Source organism: Hirundo rustica, chromosome 1 (genome assembly GCF_015227805.2).
Source record: "Hirundo rustica isolate bHirRus1 chromosome 1, bHirRus1.pri.v3, whole genome shotgun sequence".
Taxonomy (NCBI): domain Eukaryota; kingdom Metazoa; phylum Chordata; class Aves; order Passeriformes; family Hirundinidae; genus Hirundo; species Hirundo rustica.
In genome coordinates, this window is record NC_053450.1 from 14118251 (window position 1) to 14132997 (window position 14747).

Genomic DNA, 14747 nt, shown 5'->3' on the forward strand with positions numbered 1-14747 from the left:
TTTAACAGAAAAGGTTGTGAAAACCAAATATGAACAAGCACAGTTTACCAAGGGTGAACCCTTGGATGTTTGGTCAGCTCCAGCCTGTGCCAAGACTCTTAAGCCATAATCCCTACCTCCTTTTGGGTTTCAAAAGCAATAAAAGGAGGGCTAAGGAGATTTTCCATCCTTTGTTATATGTGAGGGGAAATATGGTGACAGAGGATGAGGGAAAGGCTGAATTATTTATTGTCTTCTTTGCTTCAGTCTTTAATAGTAAGAACAATTGTTCCCCAGGTATGCAGACCCCTGAGCTGGAAGACAGAGAATGTGCCATAATCCAAGGTGAAATGGTCAGCGACCTATTACACCACCTAGATACACACAGGTCCTTGGGGCTGGATGGGATTCACCTGAGGGTACCAAAGGAGCTGGCAGAAGAGCTCACAAAGTCACTCTCCATCATTTATCATCAGTCCTGGCTAACTACGGAGGTCCCAGTTGAGCTTGACTGGAAGTTAGCAAATGTGACACCCATTGATAAGAATGGTCAGAAGGAGGATCCAGGGAACTACAGGCTGTCTGACCTTGATGCTGGGAAAGGTCATGGAGCAGACTGTTCTCAGTGCCATCACACAGCATATGCAGGACAACCAGGGGATCAGGCCCCATCAGCATGGGTTTGGAAAGGCAGGTCCTGTTTGACCATCCTGGTCTCCTTCCATAACAAGGTATCCCTCCTGGTGGATCAGAGAAAGGCTGTGGATATGTTTACATGGACCAGTAGAGCCTTTGACACCATTTCCCACAACATTATCCTGGAGAAGTTGTCTGCTTATTGCTTGGACATGTGAACAGTTTGCTAGGTAAAAACTGGCTGGATAGCTGGGCCCAGAGTGTGGTGGGGAATGGGTTAAATTCAGTTGGCAGCTGGGCCCTGAATGCTCCCTGAGCTCAGTTCTGGGGCCAGCTCTGTTCATTATCTTTATCAATTACATGAAGAAGGAGATGGGAGTGCTACTTCAGAAAGTTTGCAGCCAACAGCAAGTTTGGTGTGAGTGTTGAGATCTGCCTGAGGGTGAGGTCTACAAAGAGATCTGGACAGGCTGGATTGATGGGAAAAGGCCATTGGTATGAAGTTCAACAAAGGGAAGTTCCAGGTCCTGCAATTGTGTCACAGAACCCCCTGAAACCCTACAGGCAGGAAAACAATGGCTGGAAATATGCCCTTGGAAAAGTACCCGGAAGAGCTGGTCAAAAGTGACTGAACATGAGCCAGCATATGCCCAGGTGACCAAGACGACCAGTAGTGTCCTGGCCTGTGTCCGAAGGGTGTGGCCAGCAGGATCAGGGCAGTGATTTTCTCCCTGTACTCAGCACTGGTGAGGGCACACCTCAAATCCTTGGTTCAGTTTTAGACCCTTCACTATAAGGACATTGAGGTGCAGGAGCATATCCAGAGAAGGGCAATGGAGCTGGTGGAGTGCCTGCCTGGAGCGCAAGTCTGATGAGGAGCAGCAGAGGAAGATGAGGGTTTTTAGCCTGGAGAAAAGGAAGCTCAGGGGAGACCTCATCACTCTACAACTCCCTGAAAGGAGGTTGTAGCCACATCGGGGTTGGGCTCTTCTTCCAGGTAACAAGGGACGGGAAAGGAGGAAATGGCCTTAAGTTGCACCAAGGAAGGCCTAGATTGGATATTGGGAAAAAATTCCTCATGGAAAGGGTTATCAACAGGCTGCCCACTGGTTTAGTTGCCATTCCTGGAGCTATTTAAAAGATGTGTAGATGCAGCACTTGGGGCATGGTCTAGTGGTGGACTAGGCAGTGAAGGGTTAAGGGTTGGACCCAAAGATCTTAAAGATCTTTTCCAAGGGATTCCAGGATTCTGAAGCTGTAACATGTAACAGTGACCTTGCTACTTGCATGTAAGTTGCATGCTGAAATTGCTAATGGTATTAGTGAGAAAAGTCAAAACAGCTTCTTCTGAACAAGCTTCTTCATAATCAGCCTTTGTCTTACAAAATCCATCCCCCTCTAGTTTTTTCAGTAAATTTGTGACTTGAAAAGGCTCTGCCCTCATCTGTAAAGAGTTTGCTTCAGTTAAGCTTGGAAGAATAAAGATAATGAAGCACTTTGTGTGTGTTGTGTCCCCTGAGGGAGAAGGGCTGATGCTCATAAGAGGATTAGAGAAACAACTTCAGTGAATTGATGTGGATAGCATTCACTTTGTATTAAACTTTATATTAAGGCTGCAATTTCAGCTTCCAGTGAGAATTCATAGGTAAGGTTGGTGCTTCTTGGAAGTCTGTACTCCAGGCTGATTCATTTTGACCTGTTAATATCTTCGTGCTAAGATAGGCATGTCCTGGTATAAGACTGAGGAAAGTTTTGTTACATGTTCCCACAGTTCCTACTGAGATTTCAATATTCTTTCATGGCTGATTCCTTTGGTCAAAGTCTTGTTTGCAATTATGGTTTCAGACTCCCCAGTACAAGAAAAGCATTCACAGACTGGAGAAAGTCAATGAACAGAACACCAAAATGGTTAAAGGGCCAAGCACATGATTAGGAAAAAAGGCAGAGAGGATTGGATTTTTTTCAGCCTGGAGAAGAAATAGCTCAGGGATATCTTACTGCTCTCTGAAACTACCTAATGGGAGGGTGCAGAGAAGACAAGACTCTTGTCAGAGCTGTGTGCAGAAGCAGGATCGGAGGGCAACAGACTCAATATGAAATTTGGGAAACTCCTCTTTGATATAGGGAAAACTTTTATTGTGAGAGTGATCAAATGTTGGAATAAGTGGCCATGAGAGGAGTGGAACATCCATCCTTGGAGACATCTAAAGCTCAAATAGCATTGAGCTCTAGTTGAACTCTAATTAGGCCTGCACTGAACTGTATGTTGGACTGGACTCCACAAGTCTCCTCCAACTTAAATTATTCTGTGGGTTTAAGAGTCAGGAAAACAAGATGTTTTCACTGGCTGATTCAAAGGCTTTTGGTTTCCACACTTGGAGATTCTCTGTTTCTGAGGTGTTGGCAGAGTGCAGATCCAAGAGCAAAGTGGTAACCCCTGCTCCAGTACCCTTCTGTTACAGTGGGTACCAGCATGACCTGCTTGGATCTTCACAGTCCTGAGCAATAACCAGACCACCTTCAGGCAGAAGGAAGGGGCTGAATGGCAGGATCATGGGCAATAGCTAAATTCAGCATTTGGATCACAAAAGCTTTGTTCATTTTGCTGTACTATGCCCCTTAAGGATTTTTATTCAAGTGGAAGAATAAGGTCTTTAGAAGTCTTGTAAAATGTTGCATGTTTCAGCTGCAGCTGCTGGCTCAGACTCTTAGGAGGACAAGAGAAAGTGATTAAAGCCATTTGGTATATCTATATTAAAATAAAAAATATGAATACTCTGATATGGCCAAGCCTACTTCTTTTGAAGTCTGAGGGAAGTAAGTAAAGCGAGGTAAACAGAAGTAGATTAGACCTGAGAGCATTTCACCTTGCTTTTCCATAAGAACCAAGCATTACTCTGTCTTGCAGGGTAATCTTGGTCCTTCATCTCATTCCACACTGGCATGCTTGCAGATCAAGGAAATATCTATACAGTAGAATAATTCACAACACTCTTTTTCCTCCTTTATGAACATATTTATTTTCTTCCCTTTTCTCTACACTCCCCATACATATTCACCAACCCAAAGTGTGCTTGTTACATAAGCTGTCAAGTTATCTGTATAATGTTGTGTTAAGGATTTAGTTAGAGGAACAAATTTGCTTGATGTGTGAGTGAGATTAGAACAGCAAGTGTATGTGATGGATTTGTGGACTGAAAACCCATTCAATTTTATTTTGATTATGAAGACAAGGTTAAATACAGATGATATTAGCAGAAGTATAAGTAAGACTCCACAAAAACTCATGAACTTTAAAATCTCTGCAAACCTGTGTTTGGCACAGCAATATCACATTAAAATTTGCATGTACTTCCTCATTAGTTTCCATTTCTTCCCTTAAACAATTAAAATTGCTAAGCACTTCCGTAATCATCTTTCTAGCCTGTGATCGGGATACTCAAAGCAATCACACGGAGACGAGAGATTTCGCAGGGCAGAGAGTTCCTCCGAGAGAGCCCAAGGCTGAGCCAAGGCCGAGAGCCCCTCTGCCTGTTTATTTCTTACTTTTTATACATTTGTGGGTCTGGCTGTGGATTGGCTTCTGGAGTTTTCACCTCCCAGCCGAATGGCCAGACCAACTGTCAGTTACAATTGTTTTCAGGTTAGAAATATGCAAACAAAGGACAGAGAATGAAAAACAAAGGATTTGTTTATGTTACGTGTGTGAGAAAAAGGCAGAAACTGCTCCTAATATTGTACAGTAGCTAAAAGGTCTGACTCCATTTTATGAACAATCAAAAGACTTTAAAAAATTCAGAAAAACCAGGGTGACACTAGCCCTACGTACTTTTCTCAAAGCCGAATTGTCTGGACACCCTGACAAGAAGATTCAATGTGTGCTTTTTGGAAGACTAGAGAGAGCAAGACAAAAGCCCTCACTGATGCTGCAGCTTGGTGTCAATGATGCCATTGCCACAGAGACACACTGAAACTTTCCCAGGAGTGCCCTGCTGTCCAGTCTGGAAATGGCAGAACCAAATGCTGATGCAAGAGACTGTGCAGCAGCAATGAGTCTGAAGCTCACTGAAAATGCTCTCAAGCCCCTGTCTATTCTTTCTGCTTTTGGAGCAGTCAGAAAACATCAGCCAGGAAGGACAGACTTAATGTCATGTAATTTATTGCCCATGAAATTTACTGCCCACAGCCATCCCCAGCCCAGAGGGGTCCTGAGCATCAAGAGGCTACTACTGTTAGCTGTGAATGGGGCACATATGACTGGGTGAGGCACGCTTCCCATCCAAATGTCTGGTGTATAGGACACCAGTGTAATTGAGGCTGCCACACCATATTTCATGGTGTTTTTAGATGCAGAAACGTGTCAGCTGCGGTGGTTTCCTAAGCCCAAATTCCCCACAAGTCTGCTGATGAACTGACTAAACTTAGAGAAAAGCCTGGATTTGATTTCACTGCAAAAAGAAGTAGATTTTGATAGCCATTTTAAATTGACACTTTCACATAATCAGAATCAATCCAGTCTTCTGGTTGGTGCTACTTAAGTGACTTTCTGCAGGTATTTACTTCTAAATAGCAAGATACATTTCTCTCATGTTAGAGAGCAACATGACCACTGACATGGACTTCAAACCTCTTCCATATTCCACTACAAAAATGCGAGTAAATAAATCCGTGCTTATGACCTCTGGTAGCCTATTGCCTTCCTTGTGTGTGCTCTTGTTAATGATCAACAGAATGATGGAAAAATATTTAACAAGTAAACTAAGACTTAAGTCTTCTTTTTGCAAATCTTCTCCAGGTTTCTGTGAAAGCTAGACTGCATTGTGCTCTTTAGCTGTTGGAATAAAAGCCTTCCAACCTAAAAGCCTTTGCAATTTGAATACCTCCAGTCAGAGGAGACAACAAAGTTGACAAGTTTTATATCTGTTATAACTCTTTTTATTGCCTGTTTTTGTGGTACAAGGAATTGTTTGCAAACTAGAATTGAACACGGGCAGCCCCAGAATTTCTTCCCAATATGCTAACTGCTTTGTCTCATTATATATTCTGTGATGCCAGAGGTTTCAATCTCTGTTACTTGTCAGAAAGTTTGCAGGGGGGAAAGACATGATTTTGGATTTACTGTTATTTCATGTCACAAAGTGCTGTGTTTTGAAATACAGCATTTTGGTCCTGGCTTAAGGGCAGATTCACACTCTTTTATGCTCCAGGGTATGTCTAGGTAAAGCAGCTTTGTTAAACAAGGTTTTTTTAAGTAGAGAACCAATAATTGATATCTACTGCAGCTGTTCTAGTAAGTGGAGTGTTAAGCATCAGGGGAGCAAAGCCTTCACTGAAACAGCAGCCTGTCCTCTGGCATCAGTAGGTGCAAGTGATGGAAATTCCTTCAAGTTCTGGTACCCACCTGGGAGATGCTAAGAACAAGAGAGAGCTCTGCCTGACATCTCAGATACTGGCAATTACGAGACAGGAAAAACAGATTTTCCAGGCTGCTTCTGACTAAACACTGACAGGTAGCTTGACACATAACTTGAAACTTCAGCATCATCCAAAATGGAGCTATGAAAACAGCACTTTGAGCAACCAAAGACCTAGAATCCACTGCTCCTCATCAGTATGTTTTCTCCATTTTATTAACAGTGATAGTTCCTGCTGTGAATTGGTCAAAGCTTAAGGAATATTGAAATCTCAACAGCTGTGCAAGATATTAGCCTATAAATCATAATACATGAGTCATGACATTATCAGTTTCTTCTGGTCAGCCTTATATTCCAGTAGGAGTATGAGAAGTGAAGGACTTAGGAGCAGAGCCTTTTGAGTATTACAACAAAATTTAGAGACACAGCCTTTTTTGGGGGGTGGGGATGGTGTTTTTTGGGGGGGAATGTTTGGGGGTTTGTTTGGTTGTTGTTTTTCCTTAAGAAATAAGAGAAATATTAGATTGGGTTTCTCAGTTTATCAGAGGGTTTCTACACCCCAGAGAATTAAAGGCAGAGGCATTGCTGGAATGCAGCAGATTTTTTTCTTCATAATTTTTTTTCATATAACAAAGCAAAGCTACAATTTGAGCTAAAACTTCAAGTAAAAATTATCCTTACCTTATTTAACCAAAGCTGTCTCTTCTGGTACTAGCAACATTATAATTCTGTTTATTCTCCAGTGAGTTTGGTTTGTAGGTCCTTTCAGGGGAAAAGACTTTGCTAAAGTAAAATAAAACACTGAGGGAAAATCCCACATTTTTATTCCTTAAACAAAGAAGATAAAACTCCAGACTTCTCCCCTTTTGCAAATCCTCTTTGAAATAGCCCAATGAATTCAAATGGTTTAATAGTTCAGACTGAGAACAAACACATACCCACTTACTCTTTTGAACAAACATAAAAAACATAGAGCTATGGTGATAAGGTAAGGTTACTGAGGCACTTTGTACTTACCAGAGCTTTAACCTCTCTTACTTGATGGACTTCTAACCAGCTTTGACTTTTCATTGACTTTCCTCACCTTTAATTTAAGACTGCATTGACTTTTCCTGTCACCTTAATCCATTTCTAGCATTAAATTGCTGCACAGCTAGCTATAATGCTACTCAGTATTGATTATATTCTTTCCTCTCAATAATGTTTTGTTACATACATTGAAAAATAGTCCAGAAAGGTTCTTAGTGCTTTGCTGGTGTTTAGTAGTTAATAATTCCACTTTTTAATGTTTCATTGCTCTCTTAAACTCAGGTCAGTGTTTTGGAGAAAGGAAAGCTGTAAATTATGTATGGTGCAGTGTCTATGCAGAATGCATTTGATCTCTGGGGTTTGACATAAATGACAGCTGTTTGAGAGTAAATCCTTACCAGGTCCCAGTAGTGGTTTTCCAAGATACTGAAATCTTGTTCCCAAGGCTGATGCACAGCTGGTGTCCAAGCTGGGTCACCACAGAACGAATGGGTGACAAGGAGGAATGAAAGCTGTGTCAGCCTTGGACTTCCCAGATGTAACTTGCCAACAGGAAAGCACAGCACCCCTGGGGACTTGAAGTTCATGCTTTAGACACTGAGAGGACCCTCCACTACTGAGCAGCTACAGATGAGCTTCTCAGGGATGCAGCAATGCTAGAGAAGTGAGACCTGTCCACGTGTCTGGTTTGCACAGACAGTGCCTGCAAAGCCAGGAATTATTTCCTCCATGACCTTGCCCTAAAACTGTGGCAATAGTTCCTTTTTTAGCATGGGTCTTTCCATGGAGGTTTTACACCAAGGTAGGACCTTACCTCCATTACAACAACCCAAGCCTGATTAATAGACATTTATTTCTTATGAAAGAACTGGAATTACAGAAGTGAAAAGATGAAACAAAATATAGTGTTCTGCAGGCAACTATCAAATGGAATAACATTCTGCTAGCTGAGGCTTAAAATACTCTGGCAACTTAAAAGTTGCCTGAAGAATTACACAAGGAAAGATAAAGTCTTTTTTGCCAGCCCCGGGATTTAAGCCTGAATTTATTGTTCCATGACAGGGTGTCTCACCATTTAGTGGATCATAAAAAGAAAACTTAATTTTTCTAATAAAAAATGACTCATGCTTTCAACCAGGCTCAGTGATGTGCCTGGCTGGGTAGGTCTTCAGTGCTTTTTTGGTAGAGAAAGGATGGGACATAGTCATGATAAATATAAAATGGTTTTTATATTTTTTTAGGAAGAAAAGTACTGTGTTCATTGCTGTCTGTCTCCTTGACTCTGTTATCACTACGCAGGCTCAATCCCTTTATTGGACATTATGCAGGGGATGTAACATAGAGCTCATGGAGAAAAAAATATCTTTTCCTGTAAGTCTGCAGACTCTCCCAGGGCAAAAAGGTGCACCTTTGGTTGCCCTCAAAGTCAGCCTTCTTAGGTAGACATTGTTAGGAAACAAATTATAAAGTAATATGTGGTGATAAGATCCAATATACCTTCCTTTACCTTCCTTAGCATCTTTAAAAGAATCTTTTTTTTTTTCCTTCTTGTGTTTTTTGTCTTGTGTTTGGTATCTTTTTTTTTTTGTGTGTGTGTCACAGGTGTTAAGTCCTCTCTCTCTTTCCTTTCTTCTTTCCCATAATATTAATGTAGTTGTCTAATGCAACCCAGTCTGTACAGGTAAGTGCTGACAGGTATTTGTGGTTCTGTGTCTGTTCCTGGGCAGGCCATTAAAGCACACAGAAATCTGAGTATAACAGACTTATGTAACAGCTTCCACCACAGACCTCAGATACGACCTCACAAAAATCACTCTGATTTCCTTCATCATGTTCCCTCTCCTTTCCTTGCCCTCTTCAGCACTGGCAGAGCAGAGCCCATCTCTGACCACAAAAACCTGAGCTGTGCGTACTACAAACTCTGTGTGCTAGGAGAATACAAATTAATGACATTAAACTGCTATTGAAAAGCCTTATTGACTCACTCTTTTATACGATATTGAAGCCTATATGGCTCTTAAGCCTCTGTCACAGTTAATACCAGCTTTCAGTCATATCTTTGCAATTGAAACTCAGCAGGGGACTAATGGATGACCAGCTATTTTCTGCTAATACACCATAGAAATGAGTGTGCCTGATCAATTCTTGAAAACACTCACAGTGCAGAAAGTACTCAGAGAAAGTCAAAACTTCTTTTTAAGAGAACATTTTTTGTGCTCCCTGATTCTGCATTTAATTCTGTAAGTGTAGTTTAAAGGGCAAAGGGAGTTTTTAATTTTCATTTCGCATTCAGACTCTCCTCCTGTCAGCACTCCTGTGGAATTGTTGCTGCTGCTCATGCATATTGAGGGGCAATGTGCACCTTTGCAGGCAGAGTACATCTCTGCAGCTCATTCCCAGCCATTTCCCAGGTGCTTGGTACCATGATAACATTGCAGCCCACGGGGTTTCCTGTTTATACGCTTATAATTTTTTTCTTCCATCCTACAAAGGATTTGCTTTTGCAAAAACTGTCTGTATGGTAGAGGAAGGCTGGATGCAATGTCCTCTTAAGCTCATCAGCAGTTTGTGTTGCTCCTTCAAAGTGTACCACATCCTTCAAAGCACAGCATGTCTTTCAAAGCCCTGCTAATGCTTGCCTGTCAGCAAATGAGAAAGCAGGGCAGGAGCCAAAAGTTAAAGACCCAGGCTGCAGGTTGCTGCTGGGAAGCACAATGTTTCCAAGCATTTTGATATCAGAATTACTGCCTAGACCAGGAGCCAGCCCAGAGTGCCTTGTGCCTCTTTGTGGATTAGCAGGTTATGCCATGATTAATGAATTCCCTCTTTCTTTTTTAGACAGAAGGTACGTGAACTGTTCCAGTCAGCTTCAGTCTCCAAGAAAAAAAATTAGTACAGAATATAATGACACAGTAGGAAAAAAGAAGCTGATGCTTCACCAAAGCCTGGATGATGATTCTGCCCTTGCAATTGACGAGGAGTCCCCATAGGTGAGAAGCTCTTAGCTGTAGCACGCAAGGAGTCATATGTCATGTGCCCCAGCAGGACACCTTTCATTGCATGCCAGGGCAGTTTCTGTGCTGTGCGGTAGGGAAGGCAGCACAGCTGGCAGAGCATGTGGCAGTGCGGTCTGGGAGGCAAGGCTAGAGCCCTGCTGTTAGACTGCAAGCCACAGAGTAAAATGTTTCACAATACAACCCTTCTTAGCTTCTGTTCATCAATTTCTTTTCATCCTTTTTTCCAAAAATTGAAAGTCAAACCCTGAGACTGTAGTGAAAAGCAGACATGTCTCTCATCAGCATAACACCTGGGATGGAAAATCCTGAATGTGAACCAGTAACCATGTTATAAACCCTCCGTTGTGTTTCTGTTCCAGACACTGTTCTCACTGGGCTGCTATCCAAAACTTCCTTTGCTGCAGTGCACTCTTGCTAGACACTGACTGTCTGACACAAAGTCCAAGAGAGAGAAGTCAAAAGAGGCAGTTAAGCAACTGGAAGTCTGTAATTTCTTTCTTGCTTGAACAGTGTGTACTCAAGTGAGAAAGGCTTTTATTTTTTTAGCCGAAATAGGTTATCAGAAAGCTTGAGAACATGAAAGAATACCTTAAGCTGGAGACAGTTCAGATTTTTTTTCTATGAACATTCTAAATAGCTTTCATACAAAGTAAATATATAGCAGTCCTGGACATGTGTTAAGACATGATGTCTGGAATGGCTGTTGCCCTTTGTTTTTGTTAAGTTCTTGTCGTGAAAAAAGATGGGTCATTATGCCACATTTTCAACAAACGTGGAACAAAAGGCAGTTTCTTTCTGAGGAGCTTTTGTCTAACCACACAGGCTGAAGAAGAATGGGGAGAGTTGTAAGTAGAAAGGATATGCACTAAGTATATGTTGACATTGAAATTTTCATAGGTGGGTAATAGAGGTATTGATGAAAAAAGACAAATGGGGGAAAATAGAAAAGCAAGTAAGAGGGGAACAATAGTCAAAGAGAATGAGAAGGACAAAGGAAGGACAACTTATCTGCTATGGCTGGGGGAAATGCACTGGGGAATGTGTGTTGGGGCATGCTAGCTGTTAAAACAGAGGAGATGTTCCAAGACAAAATTGATATAACCTCTTGACATTGGAAAGAGACATATTGCAGACCTGCACAGTCCTGGTTCCTTAGCCCAACCTTTGCTGCCATGCACAGGGATATCTGTTTGTCTTCCTCTGGAGAAGACGAATTACTGTTGTGATTTCTGACACCGGATGGGCAATATAATCCTTGATTTCATATACAGTTCTCATAATAACATCTCAGGAGAACACAGAACTATGTCTATGACTTTAGTTAAAGTAAGAGATTATTCTGTTGGGGACAAGAGTTCCTTAACTGTTCCCAGTTTGAATAGTTATAAATATTTCTGTCAGTATTTGGTCGTCATCTCAGCACACTATTGGCCCTTAAGCTTTTTGTCACTGCTGAATGAGGAAAGTTTAGCTTTGCATTTGACTGCTTCAAGATTTCTACTCCAAAATGTCTTGAGGTTCTACAAACTCCTTATCCTTGTGGAAAGTGAAAAAGAGAGAGTACTTTTAGGGCATCAGAGAAAGATATAATTTACAAGCTGCATAATGACTACTTTAAAATTTAGAGGAAAATGAGTATACACATGTTCCTAGAATTTCAGTATGGGCTACCCAGTAAAGTGTGTACTTGCCCATATGAACTGAACTCCATCAGAAAACAGTCAGGCTTGGAAAACAGACCACTTATATCAGAAACACTTCTCCATTTCACAGTGATTCCAAGAATAATTTAGATAAAGCAATTTTTGGTCTGTTTTCTTGTAGTTATTCCTCTGACCATCAAAAAGATGTAAAGTTAATAAAAGTAGACAAGTCTAGAAATTGTCTCTGGCCTCTGCATATCTCAGTAGGATTTCTGCATATCTCAGTAGGATTTCTGCAGAAATCCTCTCCAATCAGTCCACCATATTCTGAAGACAACCTTGTACCAACATCATATCCCCAAGGATCAGACTAGACAGGAATGAGGAACAGACATACATTTTACATTCATATGCATTGCAGGAACATTAAAAATTGAGCTCCTTATAGCAATATTTATAACTACAAGTAAATATTTTCTCTAAATTTATCTTCAATCTATCATATTTAGGTAAAATTCCCTTAGGTCTCTAGCTTTAGCTAAAGATATGTGGTTGAATTCTTTTTGCGTGAAATACATTTACTGCTGCTAACAAACCCAGACTTAGCCTCTGCCTCCCCAATCCTGCCCTGACCTTTACTACTCACATACCCAGGTTATACTACTGTGGATAGGAGCTGCTGCCTCACCTCCTTCTTAAAATTTTTTACAACTTTCCCCCTACTCTCTTTCATTACAGATCACTATTTTGTATGAACTCCTTCTTTCCTTACATCCCTATATTTCACTGCTCCTTTTTCCAAAACACAATGAAACACTTTCCCACTTTCCCTTTCAATTAATTTGCCTGATAGCTTCAGCAGTCCTGGTGCCAACTGCTGAATCTTCTATTTTCCAACCCCTCTTTTGTTGCTTTCATCCAGATTTTTCACAGCTCTACTACTCAGCATAACTTTCTCAGTGGACCATATCACTTGCCTGTTTAAATCCTCTCTAAAATCCCTTCTTGCTCTTAAGATTCTGGTCTTTTTCCCTGCCTCAACCTTAATCTCAGAACTAAATCTATGTCCTATATGAATATTTCTGTCACCTACACATTATCATTTACACTGTCCTTGACCATAAAACTCATCCTCAGAATTCACTATTTTATTCAGGTCTATGTCCTCATTTTATTCCAAACACTTGGAAAGACATTTTCTTCCATATGAAGGCCACACTATTAACTTGTCCTCTCTAAGTAATGAAAAGAATACTCAGGTTACCTGACAAGCACAACTGAGTTGCCTTTGGAAGGAGGCAACTATGCTAAATTATACCAGCAGAGAAACTGGCTGAAAGGCAAGTTAACTTCGTCATTTAGAATTTCTTACTGTGCTTTGATTTATTTGTGTCTTATCTTCTGGAGCTTCAGCTGTGAAGGGCAAGAATTGTCTTTATCACTATTCTAAATATCGCTGTTATGGCCTCAGCTCTTTCAAGCTGGTAAATAATGAGATACTCATGAAATTCCTAGTGAGTGTGTTGTTTTAATACCTCATCTCATTTCAGTGGCAGGTTTACCTGTGTAAGATCTTCCACTAAGCAGAATAATTTCTTGTTCCCCCTACCAGGTAGCAAATGCCAGCTGAATACATCAATCCATCATCACATAGTTATGTATTATCTGTAAGTCAAAAGCCCCAATAAAATATTCTAATCTCCTTAGAATGATAAAGGAGAAAACTAATGTGAACTTATTGCTAATAAAACTGAATTTCCTAAAAAGCAAGGCCCATTTGCGCCTTAATAACACAATGGTCTTTCCATCTTTCAGTCTGAAAAGTCAGTACCGTATCACATAATTTATTTTGTTCTAACAAACCTGTTAGTAAAGTGAGCCCTACAGCTGTTGGAGAGGGAACTGTGGAGTGGGAAAGCATTATGTCTAGTTCTGCATGGTAAGCACTGTTATGGCCAGGGGCAGAATTGAAGTTGTTTTTTGGCGCACTGGAGAATACATTTTGAAGTGTAACCTTTGCTTTTGGCAAGAGGTGAGAGTTGAATTCAGTTGGGCAAAAATAGAGGCATTGCAGAAAGATTTGACTCTTTGTTCTCAGTTTTTCTGTAAGCATTGCCAGGTATGTAAAAGAGAAAAGATTTAACACGTTGTCCTGGTTCTGGCCAGGACAGGGTTAATTCTTGCCGTAGCCAGGTGGGGGCATGGCCAGGTTATTCTATACCACCTCCTATCATTTCCCAGGGATGAGGAAAGGGTTGCTTTGGAGTTATGTAGTGTGGCAGCATGGTGGGATATTGTCAGGGGTGAGCACTCGCGTGTGAATCATTCGCCGCTTGTATATTGTCATTGGTATTGCTGCTGTTTCTGTTCATTTTCTTACTTCATTGCTGTTTCCAGTAAATTGTTCTTATCCCAATCCATAACCTTTACCTTTTGTGCCTCCAATTCTCCTCTCCAGTCCACCGCGGGGGAAGCTGAGTTGGGGAATGTGGGAGTGAGAGAGCAGTGGTTTGGAGTGTTTTGGTGGACACACTCATTTGAGGAAACCATGACTCACATCTTGGTAGGAAATGTGCTACCTGAAGGAGAGGCATGTCACTTCCCTTTACAATGAATGGCTGTCTGACGTGCCAAAGGCTTTTTAATGATATCTAATATAACTTCAGGGAAGTACTCTCACCGGGTAACACCCCACAGGCCACTCTGAACTGTGACACCAGTGGCATGCTCACAATGGATCCCAGTCTTTCCTTGCACTAATTATTTTTTCATTTTCTAAGAGCACCTGGTCTGTTTTATTGTCATGACTCAATGGTACCTTTTGACATGGACGCAGAGAAATCCACCTCAAATCTTCTCTCAAAACTTATCATGGTACAGCACTCTTTAAGTTATAGGTTAATAATTCAGAATGCCAACTGCCCATGCCTGGAAGAAGAGAATTTGCCTGAAGGCTAGATGAAAACATAAATAGGGCTACCTAAGAAAACAAAGAGCTGTTTGCCAAATATGAATGGAACGAACTCTCT